The sequence below is a fragment of the Haemaphysalis longicornis genome, unplaced genomic scaffold (genome assembly GCF_048455015.1).
Source record: "Haemaphysalis longicornis isolate Haplotype H1 unplaced genomic scaffold, Haemaphysalis longicornis Haplotype H1 scaffold_2, whole genome shotgun sequence".
Classification (NCBI taxonomy): Eukaryota; Metazoa; Arthropoda; class Arachnida; order Ixodida; family Ixodidae; genus Haemaphysalis; species Haemaphysalis longicornis.
Genome location: NW_027526295.1, coordinates 228,203,967 through 228,219,286, shown reverse-complemented (window position 1 = coordinate 228,219,286; position 15,320 = coordinate 228,203,967). Strand labels below are relative to the sequence as shown.

The following is a 15,320-nucleotide window of genomic DNA, read 5'->3' as shown; positions in this document are numbered from 1 at the left end:
ATGGGACACTTAAAGGGACCCTGCAACACTTCCGTTAAGCGCTTTCACTCTTTCCTTCGCGTCTGGAACCACTGCGAAAGCTATAGTTATCGCCAGCAGAGAGCGGCACTGCGTGATTTGCTCGTCGCACCAGATACGTCCTTTATTTCTGCTTTGTTCTTGTGGCTTTATTTTCAAAGTTGCTATCGAAAAGCGTTCATTGCTGCACTGTGACGGAAGGAAAACCGACGAACAGCCGCTGCATGGCCTTAGTGACGTAATTCGAGCCGTCGAAGAATTTCAAGACCGAAAAAGAGAGAAAAATCTTTCGTGCGAGTTTACAATTTATCTGATGGGCATAGAGCAGTAATTTTTCGCTGAGGTACTTTGCGACCCGCTAATCTAATTACTGGGTGTGTTGGGTGACTGCGTTCTGCAAGCATTTAAGATTTCAAAAAAAAAAGTTGATGAAAGTGATGCAGGGTTTCTTTAATTCCTTCGCGTAAAGAATTGCAGAAATGAGTTAGTCAGTTGCATTTGGGTGGCGGAGTAGCCCCTACTCGGAGTCATTTGTGCAGACCGCTCGAACTCCTCTCCTCGTCAGCACTGTCTCACCACCCGCGCAATCAGCGATAGAGAGGGGCAGCGATGGGGGAGGGAAGAGGTGGAAGCGAAGGGGCAAAACTAGCAGAAGTCCTCGCTCCAGAACGAGTTTCACGGCAGCGCCGCCAGGTGGACGGGAATTCTCTCGCATGAACGGAACCTGTGGCGGCGGCAGCAGCAGCCAGCTCGCCTCGCCGCGTGGCCGGCACCGTTGTTTTTGTTTTTGCCTGCCGCCGGCAGCGAAGGCCACTGACTCCCCTCCGCCGGCCGTCCGCACGTCGTCCTCCTCATCGTGCGCCGCCGCCGCCGCTGAAGTTGCAAAACTCCAGACGACGACGGAGTCGAGCTGCACGCAACAAACAAACGCACACAAAAAACGGGCGAGAAAAAAAAAAACAAAAGAAGCACGCACGCACGCGCGCGCAGTGTTGTACGGAAGTCGGTGCTCGCATCCCTCGCTCGTTCTACCCGCTCACCACCCCGCGCCCCGTGCGTCGTCGGAATCCCGCGCTGTGTGCCTGAGCCGGTGCGCGAACAGCAGTCGCTTGTGCCGCTCCCGCCGCATCACTGGATTGTGTGCCCATCGCCGTCGCCCCCCGCTTCCTGGGCGGTCTCGACACCGAGTTGTTCGTGCGGAGCTTCGTTTCTGGCGCAGTCGACAGAACCCTGTGATTATCGCCGACACCAACGTGAGTCGAAATACCAGCGCTTATTTTCAATGCGGTTATCATTCTCGGGTATTTTAAAAGCTTTTTGTCAGCCGGTATCTGTTTTTAAGTCAAAAAAGGTAAAATACTTGTGTGGTACACATTTCTAGGGAGACCGGGTGAACCAGCGAGAAAGAGTCTCTTTTGATGACGAATTTCAACCTGAGATGTCAGAAATGGGGCCCGAATGCATCAACCAGGAAGTGCTTTTCTACACCCTTTCAAAACTTTCGACAAAATCATGAGTTCAAAGTGTTATGCTGTAGGGTTTAAAGGGCTCATAATCCTGGTGATGCCTTTCGATGCATGTCTTCAACTCAGAAACAATTAATTGAAGCTACCATGTAGCCGTCAAGTAGGCTTACTTTACTTCTTTTCTTTTCTTTTTTTTTCTTGGAACATCTTCGCAGTTTACTAGCTCCAGGTTACCAAAAACAGTTTTCTTATTATAGAAGCTTGTAAAGGCAGCAACTTTTTTGATGCTCCCATTCACGGGGACAAACTAAATAAGAATTGCCTTAATGGCAATTCTTGTTGATGTTCAACCTGTAGTTGTAAGTGTTCACTCGTATTTGCATAAAAGATTCAAAAATAAAGACGTCATTGCCGCTTTCAGAGAAGTAAGAAGGCGTCATCACTTGCCCACATTTTCCGCTCCGGAGATGGCGTTGACGTCTCTGTTTGAGATTAGGTCATCTTCCGTCCTATCGCGATTGTTCGATTACGGTCCCGTTTAGGCTGCTTTCCTCTCCGGCACTCAAAGAAACCAAACCAGGCTGTGAAGATCCAGTCACACATCCGCGAGGACATCCCCTCCCACTGACCTGTCCGCGTTTTCTGGAGCATGGTTGTTGCCGCCCACTCGAAAACTTCCGCGTTTCTGTCTGGTTAAACAACGAACCAGATAACACACGACTGATCATTGAAAAGAAAATAAATCGCGCCATGTCGTAACAGTAATTTAAGTCAACATAAACAAAAAAACATCGCTAAGTCGTTCCACTGTGGTATAACTACGCTTCCAATCATTTATAATTCATCAAGGAGGCTTGATACTTTTGCGTAGTTGTTTTATTTGTTATATCTTTATTTAATTCCTAGCCCGCAATTAGACCTCCAGACATTACATGAGTAGGGCCATTCCATGCATCTATAGTGGATCGCAAAATTGGGGAATTGTTCGCTGTTCCACTGAAGCATTGGAACAGCGAAGTTACTTGCGTTGACTCCTTTCGTATATTTACCAATCGTCTTAAATAGCGATACGAGGCTTTTCTTACCGTCTTTCGAACAACGCCATTTCTGGCTTTACTTTTTTGTTTCCACTACCTTTTCTTTACTGGGACAATGCAGCAGCGAAATAAAAATAAACAGTACGCCACTCCTCGGGGTTTTCTCCGGTTTTCTCCCACGAAATGTCGAATTAACGTTTACCTAAAGCCCTGCGGAAATTTGTTTGGTGGCGTGCGCTCTGTGCGCGACATACGACCTCGGCTGTCGAGGCCTAAATAGGCCTGAGATAATTCGTGGAATGGCTGCGTCATTCACTGCTTGCTGTCAGCTGTCCAGGCCACGGAGCGGTCTCCTTATCACAGCTGCTTTCCTTCAGGGAACCGTAATCCTTACTAGGAAGTCAGCTGTTAACAGCATGCCAAAGGGTTATTTCTGCCTTGCCTATCTTTATTATTTTCCTAATGTAGGTAGGCGACATGGCCAGGAATAAAATTATATTTTGAGACAGCGTTTTACCATCACGCTCCAATAAATCTCAGAGTAAATTATTTGCCATACCTAATGTATGACAAATGTATAATAATGTCATAATAATGTATGACAAAAAACATGCCCGCCGGGTGGGCGTGTTTTTCTCCACTTTCTTTGTTTCTTTGAAAATTCTATAGTATCTGTTTCACCGATAATAAAATGACGTACCACATTCTCCCCTTTGCTTTCCTTGGCTTTCTTGGCTGCCTACCCTTATTTCTGTATGTATGTATGTATGTGTGTATGTATGTATGTATGTATGTATGTATGTATGTATGTATGTATGTATGTATGTATGTATGTATGTATGTATGTATGTATGTATGTATGTATGTATGTATGTATGTATGTATGTATGTATGTATGTATGTATGTATGTATGTATGTATGTATGTATGTATGTATGCATGTATGTATGTATGTATGTATGTATGTTCAAAAACAAAAATGGGTATTGTTTGGGCGCAGACTAACTTTTCTACTTTTTTTTTACTAGTTGGGTATAACACCACTGAAAAAAATTTCTGGCTACACCACTGAGTCTGATATTAGCAACCTTTTTTACGTCTGCAGCAGGAATGTAGTTGAGCGAATTACCTAACGCAAGTTCTTTCAAATAACTGAATGATGTACATTGCTTTATGTACATTTTAAATAAAGCGTGCGCTGCATAGTTAGACGAAGTACTTGGGCAAGTTAAAAGACAGGCAACACATTGGTGCGCGACGTTCTAACGTTTTCTGAAGCCTCAAGACAGATAATAGGTAGACGCCTATTCCTGCCCCATATGTTTAAGGGGACTCTGAGAGAGAGAGAAAGCAAAGACTTTATTAGAGGAGAAAGCCGAAAGGTTTGACGGAGTATCAACACCGACTTACGACTAGGCGGATAGGGAATGGCCAAAAAAAGAAGTGACGTAAACAGCATTTCTCTTTGAAGCTGAGTAGCCGCATATAGGCATCGCGTGTTGAAAATGTCTGCTAAAACGATCGTTGCATTGCTTTTTCAGCACTGTGCGTATGTTGTCTGTGAACAGACAAATCGAACAAAATAACGCACGATACATCTTCATCTATAGACTCATGTTCTCCGCGAATAAAACGTCATCGATAATTTGTGGTGCATTTATAGTCATCTGGTTTATCGGCCACAAAGAGCGGAGCTTCATGAAGTTTTTGCTTGGGCTTATTGGCTCTTCTTATATTGACACTTACTGCGACTTTGTCGTCAAAACTAACTGCAAAATTTATGACCAGAACGCATGTATATATGCGTGCTAGCAGTTCGGTGCCGGGAATCAGTTGAAGGAAGGGCGTTAGCAGGAAACGGATTACCTTTCGTAAAACACGTAACCGCCTGCTTCCGCACCTACCGACCTACCACGTACCAGCTCTCAAAGTGGCGGGCAACACGGAACAACCCATCAGGTAACGTCTAGATGTACCACGCGCGCGATAAACCCGAACATTCCACCGAATACTCAAACCCCATAAACTGAACCAGTCTCAGCCAAAAGCAAACATCGCGATTACTTTCCCACGCCAGTCAACGCTGGCGTCAGCCGGTGATCCTCGAGTGACTGGTACGCTCTCCCCCGTAAACCGCGGGGTATCCTGCATCGTTCATCTACGAACCGAGCACCGGCCTGACCCTAAGCGAGAAGCAGAAGAGCGGGCCGACGGCGTCGTCCCCGACATCGTTTGCCGAACGCAGCAGTGTCGCGCAAGAGTCGCTCCTTGACTCCCGAGATCGCCGAGCGGTACGCCTGCGGCCGACGCTGCAGCCGCCGCCACGCTTCGATGCCTGCGCCGTCTTCCGTGGGGAGCTTGACACTTCCTAGTCATTATGGTTCCAAACGAGTTTTTCGCCTCTCCCCCTGCACCCGAGCGCGCCTCATCATGCGCGAGCGCGTCCCCTCCGCTGCTACCGTGGGTGCTGCTGCTGGTGCTTCTCGTGCTGCTCCCGCTCTTCGTTTGTTGTTTGTTCCGGGGCTAACGGGGTGCAAAGGCCACCACGCGCGCCCGGTCGGGTTGCGGCGGCAGTGCGGAAGTCAGTGCACGGCTCCAGTCAAAGCACTTGGCGGGTCTGCGCCCGTCAGCCTGCGCGGCAGCCCTTCTATGCCGGCCACTTGAGACGGCAGGCATCGGAAGTGAGCGGGCTCTATTTTGGGGCACATTGTCCACGATCTTTGAGCTGAAGAGATTTATCTCTTTTTAGCTGTTTACTGCCTCTTTCCCATCTCTTGCTCTTTTTCCCCCTTGTAGATCGGGATTAAATCAGTTTTCATTCACCGATTACTATATATGGGGAGCGTTTTTTTTTTCTCGTCTCTGGCATTTTTGTATGGACCAACACGGATTATTGCGGTGTAGCCATGGCCAAGTCATCACCAACTTCGCTAGATGGAACGTTAGGGTACAATGGTGTTATGTTTGTCATGCATTTCTCTCGCTGTTTGTCCTGGCTAGTGTGTTCGGTGCACACCCACCCGATTCAGAGGGTACAGCCCAGATAGCATCATCATCATCAAAAGCAGAACCCATTTATTAATGGGTTCTGTTCTATTGTATGTTTTGAAATGTTTTCAACCTTGAAAACATTCCAATGTTTTCAAGGTTGGGAGTTATGCGGTTGGCCTCACGAAACCGCAAGATGGGAAAACTTCTCTCTGGTAGGAAAAGTCGCCGCCGCTGCACTCAAAGCCTTCTGACCAGAAGTGGCGGCTTGCTGAGATTCAGCCTGCTGGGAAATGTTGGTAGCATCATTTGAGTTCCCTAAACGTCGTCTCATGTCAGAGACCACGTTCCTTATTCCAATTACTGCGATACGGAAGGAGTGCAGGAGCACGAAAAAGATGATTATTGTTATGTTTTTGACCAATAGGCGAACGTATTTATTTTGTGTTTTACCGTGCGTGACGTAATTTTTCAGATGTTACCCCGAGCCGCTCCCCTAACAGGCACAAAACTGCCGTGTCTCAATACTCATTGCGGTCCCTTAGGAAATGTCTGTATACCTCCCTGCGTAAAGTTGAAACTCTTCAAAAAAGTTGCATACTCCATAGGCTGCTATTCACACAGTGGGGTTCAGACACGCCGCGTAAAATTTATGATTGCCTCACTAGAATCCCAACTTCCTTGCCCGCGCCGGTTGTATTTACGACGGCGGCGAAAGGCAAACTTTTCCCATCTTCACGACTTTCGAAGTACTTTAAGGAAACTAGGCTAATCTAACTCCGGGCGGGATCGATCGATCGATCGATCAATCAATCAATCAATCAATCAATCAATCAATCAATCAATCAATCAATCAATCAATCAATCAATCAATCAATCAATCAATCAATCAATCAATCAATCAATGTGGTTCACTGGGACCTTAGCAATGCGTCAGCCTTTCGTCGACTGACCAACAATCGTACTAATCGAACTGCTGGCAACGTGGGCTGCAGCAGGCTGTCTTTCATGGCGCAGTGGTATACCGCTGCATGCTGCATCCGCCGAAACCTGGCGCTTAAAGCCCTCGCAAGCCGCACATGCGCCATCGACGGAAGTAGCTTTATAAGTTAACATTCCACCCGCTTCAGTCACGGCTTCTCATTTCACGCCCCGTCTGATCGCTATCCTTGTCGTGCCACCACGGCTGCCAATAGTACTACCACATCGACTGCGCGCACACATTGTGTGCGCGCACCCACAGTGCCGGTAATAAAGGCCCGCGCATTAGCGCAGCGCTGTTGATTACAGCCGCGTGGGCAATCTCCATACAATCAACTTCCGCCCGAACGGTCGCCATGACCGTGAGCAGTCACGACGTGATGGCTTCATAGCGGCACGGCAGCGGCATTCTCGGCGTTCCTCCTGGACTGTTGTTGAGCCGAGAGCTGCCAGAAATACTCTGGCGCGACGGGAGCGTCATGCGGGAGACATTAACGGGGTGCTGGGATCGATGTGTCTGCGTCCTTATCCTGGATGGATCGATGCGTGTTAAAGATGTGCGAGGTGAAGCGGTTGGGGACGTGGCGAATCGCAAACGAGCCTCATAGCCAATATCTTGGCTAGGATGCCTTGTTCAGACTGCGGGATCGAGGATGCGTTAATGACCATCATGTTTGTCGGCCTTGGCGCGGGTACCTCGTTCGTCTGTCAATTTCTTCGATACAGGCACGCAAGTAAGCACGAAATTGCGCGCATTGTACACCACGTCTTAACTTGACGGCCTACCAAGTGCGAGTACAGCCGAACTTCGTTATAGCGAACATTGATATAGCGAATTATCGGATATAGCGAACTAAATACGAAGTTTGTTTGGTCACGCTTCATTCCAATGACACCTATTCTTTTTATAACGAAATCGAAACCTCGAGAGCCGCGCGATATCGGCTATAGCGAAGAAATATCTGGTTCCAGCGAGGCTCAAAACTCGACAGCTAGCATAAAAAAAAATTCTTAAAAATTGAGACAAAACTACTGTTTTTTAGTAGCTTAAGGACCTTTATTGCGTGGACGCTACGAAAAACTTCATTCCGGTCAGAGGGTGAAAAGCCCCCAGGCGAAGGCCACATCCTCCTTCAAGTAAATAAGAACGCAGGCCTGTTTTGCCGAACGAACTTTGTTCTGTTGTAATTTCACGATCTCACGTTCCGGTCTGTTTAGTTTGAAATGCCACAAGGAGACAGGTAAGGACTACCTCGCTTATAGTGGGTTCGAAGCCTAGAACAATGCATTTTTATCTAGGACTATTACGCGACCCAGTTTGCCGATTTATTAGAGCCGACTTTTAGCTCTGCGGTTATAACCAATATCGGATATAACGAACAAATTTACCGCCCCGATACTACGTCCTTATAACGAGGTTCGACTGTGAATTTTGACGTTTGTGAACGGGGTGGGGGTATAGGGCGAGAGGAGTTGGTTATGACATGCAGGCATGACCAGGAGAAGGTGTGGCAGACACTGATACACTGCGCTTGGCAGTGTGCGTTCAAGAGGCGCCTTGGAGCTCCTACACCGCCCCCGCCCCCCTCCCCTCGATGCACCACCGACAACCGTGTCGCAACTCAGTGTACATTCATCCCGAACTAATCTGTCTGCCATTTCTGTGTGTCAAACCAGAAAGAAAAATTTTCGTTGTTTTACTCGGCTGATTTTGTGAGAATAAGAAGTTCGTGCTTCAGCTGTCATTCATTCAACGATGTCCGTGCCTAAATGAATTGTGCATTCACGATGTGCTCTTGCCTATAAGTGCATTGCAAGTTAAGCAGCTCCAACGTGTTTACCTCACATTTTAGGTGCTGCTATTATTATTTTTTTTAAAATGGCAACACTTTAAGATATTTTATTCGTATTCTACTATAACGGAAATTAATTAGGTGCAATGCACATTCCAAATAAATAAATAAATAAATAAATAAATAAATAAATCTCCCACTGTTGTTTATCAGGGCTATTCGCTCAATGTGAATGTTAGAGCAGATCTTGGAATGTTAGAGTGTCTTGGAACAACCACGCCCGCGTCTCCTTCAAGTACTGAAAACTACTCTGCAGTCCTGTAGCGAAACTTGGCAGACACTGGCTAATATTTCTAATTTATTCAGTGCCTAAATTGTGTATCTTTTGCGTATTGAAATAAATTTTTCGTGCAGGAGGCGTTGTAGAGCGAGGTGATCGCTTCAGAAGTGCACGTTGCTGTCTTAGCTTGCCCATGCTTTATTACAACGCCAGATCAAACAGGCAAGGCCGCTAACTTGGTAGGACGGGCGTAAACTCGACCACTTTCGCATCCTTGCCAATTTGTTTTCATTTTATACAAAATGATCTCTCCAGCTTCCCCTTCATTGAAACTCATCACAGCACATGTACAAAGGCGACTTAGACACGGAAAATATGTCTCTGAGAGCCACTTGCGTCACGGAACTGAGACTGCGCACCGCTTATATATGTAGGACGTTATCCCGGACTTGAATGACAGTGTACTAAGGTTTTTAGGCTTGGGCGAGTTTTCGATACATTCTTTGGTAGAGCGCGAAAACGACACGAACGCAGAGGAGGAAACAGGGCGAGGCCTTTACTTACAGGTGGTGTTTACTGATCGAAATAGTACCTTTCTAACTTAAATTCCGCAGCAGAAAAGGAAGCGAAGGTCACAAAAGGGAGAAACACTAAGCAAAAATACTGTTGCGTGGCAATAACTGCAAGAGCCAAAGGTGATGGCAAAATCAAAGGGAGTTTATTTAAGGGAGAAACCAAAAACGCGGCCTGGTGCGAAGCGCCGATGAGCCGAATCATCATTCTCGAGCTCGTGCCGTCCGCAGGCTCTCCTCCACGCGCCTCTTTGAAGTGCCTTCCTTCGTCGTCGTCTTCGTGGTGCCGGTGTGTAGCAGATGCTCTCGCGACATTTGCCCCCTCTCTAAAGAGCATCGTCCCGATGCTCTGTATGCATGCATTAGAGAAAGCGCCTGAGCAGTCCTTATGACCCAGGTGTATGACGTCGCATTATCTTGAATAATAGGGCTTCATGCGGACCACATGGACCAGTTCAGTGTGAGGCTTACGCCGTGACGTCAGGACAGCGACATTGGGAACGACTTCGTATGTCACGTCGCTCAACTGACGCAGCACTTTTTAGTGCCCAAAGTACCGTCGATGCAGTCTCCCAGAGAGCCCTCGTCGACGAACGCACCCACACCATGTCACTATGCTGGTAGTCCACTTGTCTGCGGCGCAGGTTGTAGCGGCTGGCGTCGAAGCGCTGTTGATTTTTGATGCGCACGCGAGCAAGTTCCCGTACTTCTTCTGCTCGCTGTGTGAACTCTGCGGCGCCGTCAGTGTCGTCACTTTTGTGAGGCAGCATAGCGTCCAGCATAGTGGTAACATTGCGGCCGCAGACCAGTCTGAAGGGCGGTCTTCTGCTGCGCCGTGTGGTACGCGAATATGACGTATCCCAGTTCTTGTGGTCAACATCCACATACATGTAGAGCATATCTGCGATCGTTTTGTTGAAGCGCTCAGTTAACTTGTTGGTTTGCGCGTGGTAGGCCGTTGTCTTCCTATGGCAAGTCCCACTGAGTGTCATTACGCTTTCCATGAGCCGCGACATGACGGCGGTTCCGCGGTCTGAAATAACAATCGTCGGCGCACCGCATCTCAGGACGATATTCTCCAAGCAGAACGCTGTTTGTCTCTGCGTAGGGGGTTAGATAGTCGGTCGCCACTGCCACCCATCTGTTCCCCGACGACGACAGCGGAGAAGGTCTTAAAAGGTCCACTCCAAGGTAATTGTTCGAAAGGTTTGTCGCGAATTTGAAGCGGTTGCAGCACGCCGGCAGGTCGTCCCGGTGGCATTTTACGTCGTCGACAATCGCGACATGTGTGTACATAGTTCCTGAGAGTTGCTGAGAGCCTTGGCCAGTAATATGTCTGTCGCCAACGTACTCGTGAAGCCTAAGTGGCCAGCGGTTGGGGCGTCATGAAGAGCTTGTAATATTTCATGACGGAGAGTCTCGGGGATGACTAGGAGGTACTTGTACCAATGTGGTTGAAGTTCTTGAATAATACATTGTTTTGTAACAAGAATGAGGACAGTCCTCTTGTGAATGCTTTCGGAACAACTTGCGTACGTCCTTCCAAGCAGTCAACAAGTGGTCGCAGTTTTGGGTCTTCGCGCTGCTTCTAGGCCATACCAGATGTGTCTATTACTCCGACGAATGGTACGTTGTATTCGTAGTCGTCTGCAAATGCAACTGGATCCCGAGAGAGACAGTCAGCATCCGAGTGCCGCCACCCGGATTAATACATGACGGTTATATAAAACTCTTGAAGTTCAAGGCTCCAACGTGCAAGGCAACCAGACGGTTTCCTTAGCTTCGTCAACCAGCATAGCTAGTGGTGGTCACTTACGACTTGGAAAAACCGCCCGTACAGGTACGGTAGAAATTTTAAAGGTGTCGTGAAGAGATTTTCAAACAAACTGTGTTGTGTGGGTACTTGCAACTGTGGAACCTTTATAAACAAACAATGCATACCCGTTTTCTTGCCCGATATCGGCAAATAGGAAAAAAAGGCAGTTCCGGTTTCACCGTGGCTTTGCTTCTCAACTCGTGAAGGGAGTCGTGACTGCTTGATAAGCAGCCAATCACAGTTCCCCCTCGTCGGCACAACATGTCGGCATCTGCATGTTACCATGTCAGCATAGAGCGGGTCATCATCATCACCAGCCTATCTACGCACACTGCAGGGCGAAGGCCTCTCCCATTAATCTCCAATTACCCCGGTCCTGTGCTACTGCGACCAATTTATCCCGGCAAACCTCTTTATCTCATCTGCCCACCTAAGCTTCTGCCACCCCCTGCCACACTTGCCTTCTCTAGGGATCCACTCTGTTACCCTTAATGACCAACGGTTATCTTGCCTTCGCATTACATGCCCTGCCCACGTCCGTTTCTTCTTAATTTCTACTAATATGTCCTTAACACGCGTTTGTTCTCTGACCCACTCCGCTCTCTTCTTGTCCCTTAATGTTACACCTATCATCTTCCGCTCCATTGCCCGCTGAGTCGTTCTCAGTTTAAGTTGAACCCTCTTAGTGAGCCTCCAAGTTTCTGCCCTACCCGGGGCAGAAATTTGGAGCGCGTAGGGTATCCTAGAGCGGGTAGGGTGGCTAGCCACCTTTGAGTGGGTTCGCAAAGGGTCAGATAAAGCTACAACACTGGCGCTATGATGAATCTCGCCCTGCAACTGAACGGGAGATGTCTGCTCTGTGATACGACTGATCAACATGGTCGAATTTTTAGTCAACCACACGGGCAAGCGGCGCATGCAGAAGTAACCACGTTTAAAGTAAACCTGGGTATTTGTAAACTGTTTAAGCTGTTTCGCACGAATATAAACTATCGTTCTGCTTGCCGGTATTCTTGAAAAAGCTAATTGCTGACGCCTGTCTCACGTAGCCTGTTATGTGAGTTGCGCAAACGTGAAACTTCTGACCTGACTAGATAAATGACCGAAAGCTTAAAGTGAGAATTTACTACATAAACACATTTATCGAAGGAACTTCGAGTAGCTGGAACTTAAAACAAACCCGTCGCTTACTCGTCAAGCACAAAAATAACCAGCGACAAGCAGTGATACAGCGCCGAGTCGCCGAGTGCCACCGTCACGCAGTTCGCTTACTTTCCTGTTGCCTCAAATAAACAATGCTGTTAATGTTGTTTCGTTGATTGGGTATGTTCCGGTTTGGCTTACTGCAGAAGCGTTCAACAGTAAGTTGGCTGTTAAAGCTCTGTGTTGACTAGAATTTATGAAATAACATCGGAGCGCTGGGTTACAAATGCGAATCAGCTTATATTCGGCAGTTCTCTGCTGCGCGTTCTTGTTTCGTGGATAGTGTAGTGGATGAAGCGTCTAACTTCGATGTAGGCTGGCCCGGCGGCCGCAAGTTAAAATCGGCCAAGAGGCACTGTATTTTTTTTTTTTTTTTTGCTTGATTGGTGGTGTGCTATTTGATACAAAAAAAGTAAGATTCCGAAGAAAATTCGGCAAAACAACGTGAACTTAGCAAAGTAAACTGACTTGCAAACCGTACAAACAGCCAGTAAGAGCTGAGTTCTGCTACAATGGTTGCCGACAACTCAAGCGGTCGCGACACCGGTCACGCGGATAGAAAACTGTTTATGGCAATGAATAAAGGATGCATTATTTTTAAAATATCGGGTTTGCAGCTGTGCAGAAGAATATACTCAAAGAGCGTTTAACTGGTTTAACTCTCGAATGCACTTACGGTGACGTTACTGCTAGTCGTGCTGCCGCCCGACGATGAGCGCATGGTCGCTTGCGATGCGCCTCAAAAGGAGAATTTCAAAGGCGTCTCCTAAATTCTAGAAGCTATGAATTGTGAGAATATCTGCGATTTATGTTCTCAAAAGGCCATTTAACCATACAAAACTGAACAAAGGCCAAAGCATTTTCTATTTACGACCACTTTAACACCGCCCACCATCCGGGCGGGATGGCGAGTTCTCCACAAACTGTTGAGGTGCCTCGGTCATTAGATCCACGTCATGAGTCTCGTTCGGGTGCTGTCGCCGGGCGCACTCGTTGCAGATCACGTTGCAGGCACGATACAGATGGCACGGCACAATACAAGCATGATACCTGTTCGTGCCACAGCCTACGGCTGGTGGCGCGATCACGCACCATGCTTGTATTGAAGGGCCTGCTGGCCATCTGACGAGCTCTGCAGCCCTTCCAGCGCGACCACGCGGTGCCCCGTAAAGCACACGAACTCGTACACCATCGCGCAGTTGGTGCACAGGAACTTGTCGCAGTCAATGCACCGTGCTAAATCGTTATAGTTCGGAATTGTGCGACTCGTGCAGAGGATCCTGGCGCCTTCACTGGTGGATGGTTCTGGAGCTCATCTGTGCCTCGCGGTGGCAGCGGAGTGTCCTGGTTGCATTCAGGGCAGCGACCCTTATCTGATGTGCACACCTTGTCAAGACATGGTTTGCAAAACTTGCGGGAGCACACCAATACCTTGGGTTGCACAGGCGGAATTTGCTGCTGAGCTTCGGCAATGCCCCATAGGCAGGGTTTCTGTCGGCTCCACTCCCCGCGGGACAGCCCTCGCTGCTGCCTTCCATGCCGGATCCGTGAAGGCCGGAGCCGCTAAGTCGAGCAGCCGCGGGCCATGTCGCTGCGCCGGATGCACCCTGTCTTGTTGGCTCTCGGGTTGGGGCAGTCAGGCACACGATCTCGAACACGCAGAGGAGCACGCAGCCCTCAGTAACCGCTTCCGCGGCGGTCTCCCGGCAACGAAGACCACAGTTCATCCGTGTACTACGATCCGGGTACTTCGATCCGGTGGGGATCCGGGAAAAGCGCAGCGAGTTAGCGAGGCAAACGTGTGCCTATACTACCAGAGGAAAAGAGTAACCAAAAACGCGGCCTGGTGAGAAGCGCTGCTGAGTCGAATCATTGGTCTCGAGGTCGTGCCGTTCACGCGCCAGTCTGAAGTGCCTTTCTTCGTCGTCGTCTTCGTGGTGCCGATGTGTAGCAGACGCTCTTGCGACAATATGAACATTAAAATAACGAATGTGTTTATGCGTGGGCGAATGTTTTTATGTCGGTTTTTTTGCGTTCCCCCTCATCTGTCGTTTCTTTCCTGTTTTTACTACGAAATTCTACTCATATAAATACCCTCACGAGCGATAAACACCAGCTGTAAGCCCTCTGTGCCTGTGTTGTTTTGCGCTCTCCTCAATGCCGCAGTATTTGTGTCTGTATAGCAAGGCACACGACGTAGCTATAGGAGCGATCAACCAGAGAACGACGAGCAAGGCTTCGCCGACCGGCGTCGGCCTGTTTGCGCATGTAGGACGCGCGTTGTGTGGAATGACGGCGCGCAGCAGCAGCGCTTCGCATCCGGCACGTGGAATGCGCCCAGGGCGGCAGTCACATCCTGCCGCCCTGCTATGATGTACAACAGCGCTGCGCCGCCGATCACAGCTGCTGTCGTTTAGCGTCGCTTCCCGACGGTGTGTGTGTTTGTGCACGCTACGCTCTCATTTGGCGCTTCCCGAATCACCACCGTAATGACAGAAGACCTGGCACTGAACCCTCGGACGTAGACGCTTCAAGCTCGATTAAGTTTTTTGTCGCAGCTAGCGTCACAAGTGTGGGATGTTAGGCTTCCACCAGCTAAAACGCTTCGAAGTAGATAGGGGTGGGGATAAGGATAATTTGACCTTCGTTCGTCATTTACCGTGTAGGAGTGCGCTGCCCAGTGGCGCCCCGAACGTCCGCGGAGAAAGATGACGCTTTTGGCTCGCGTTCATGCCAGCCGCGCGACTGATTTACAACCAATGCCGTCGTTCTGCTTCTGAAGTGGGATTCTATTAGTTGGTTAGCATCGCCAAAGGCAACCAAGGGATGAGTTTTGGCGCGTACGTTTATTGAATAGCCCTCTTTTTTGTACTTCAAGTTCAAGATGGCTTGTCCCGACCATCGCACGCGCCGAGTTTCCAGCCGCTGTTCTCGCCGGTAATTGTTTCCGCTTCACCAACGCCTCGTCGGGACCATACGTATACGCCTGTGTTCATCGTTAACGGACTAGCACAGAGGAGGACACTGTAACGGAACGCTTCATTGCTGTTGGTGAAAGGGCAGACGTGCATTGAAAAGTGGCTATTGGCTTGCGTTTTAACGGTCTGTACTTGATTGACGAGCAGCGATGAATGCTAAGTGGCAAATCAATGATTGCTCAGTTGTA

The 15,320-nt window shown here is 48.6% G+C and overlaps 1 protein-coding gene across 2 annotated transcripts in view; it reads left to right on the top strand.

Moving 5' to 3' along the window:
• Positions 1 to 866: 866 nt before the first annotated feature.
• Positions 867 to 15,320, top strand: part of LOC144170047 (uncharacterized) — a 299,096-nt gene continuing 284,642 nt past the window's right edge. Inside the window, exon 1 of one of the 2 annotated variants that reach the window (XM_077699564.1) lies at positions 867 to 1,271. The gene's annotated coding sequence lies outside the window, so the exon portion shown is untranslated. The remainder of the gene's footprint in view (positions 1,272 to 15,320) is intronic. The other variant, XM_077699562.1, reaches the window with a different exon arrangement.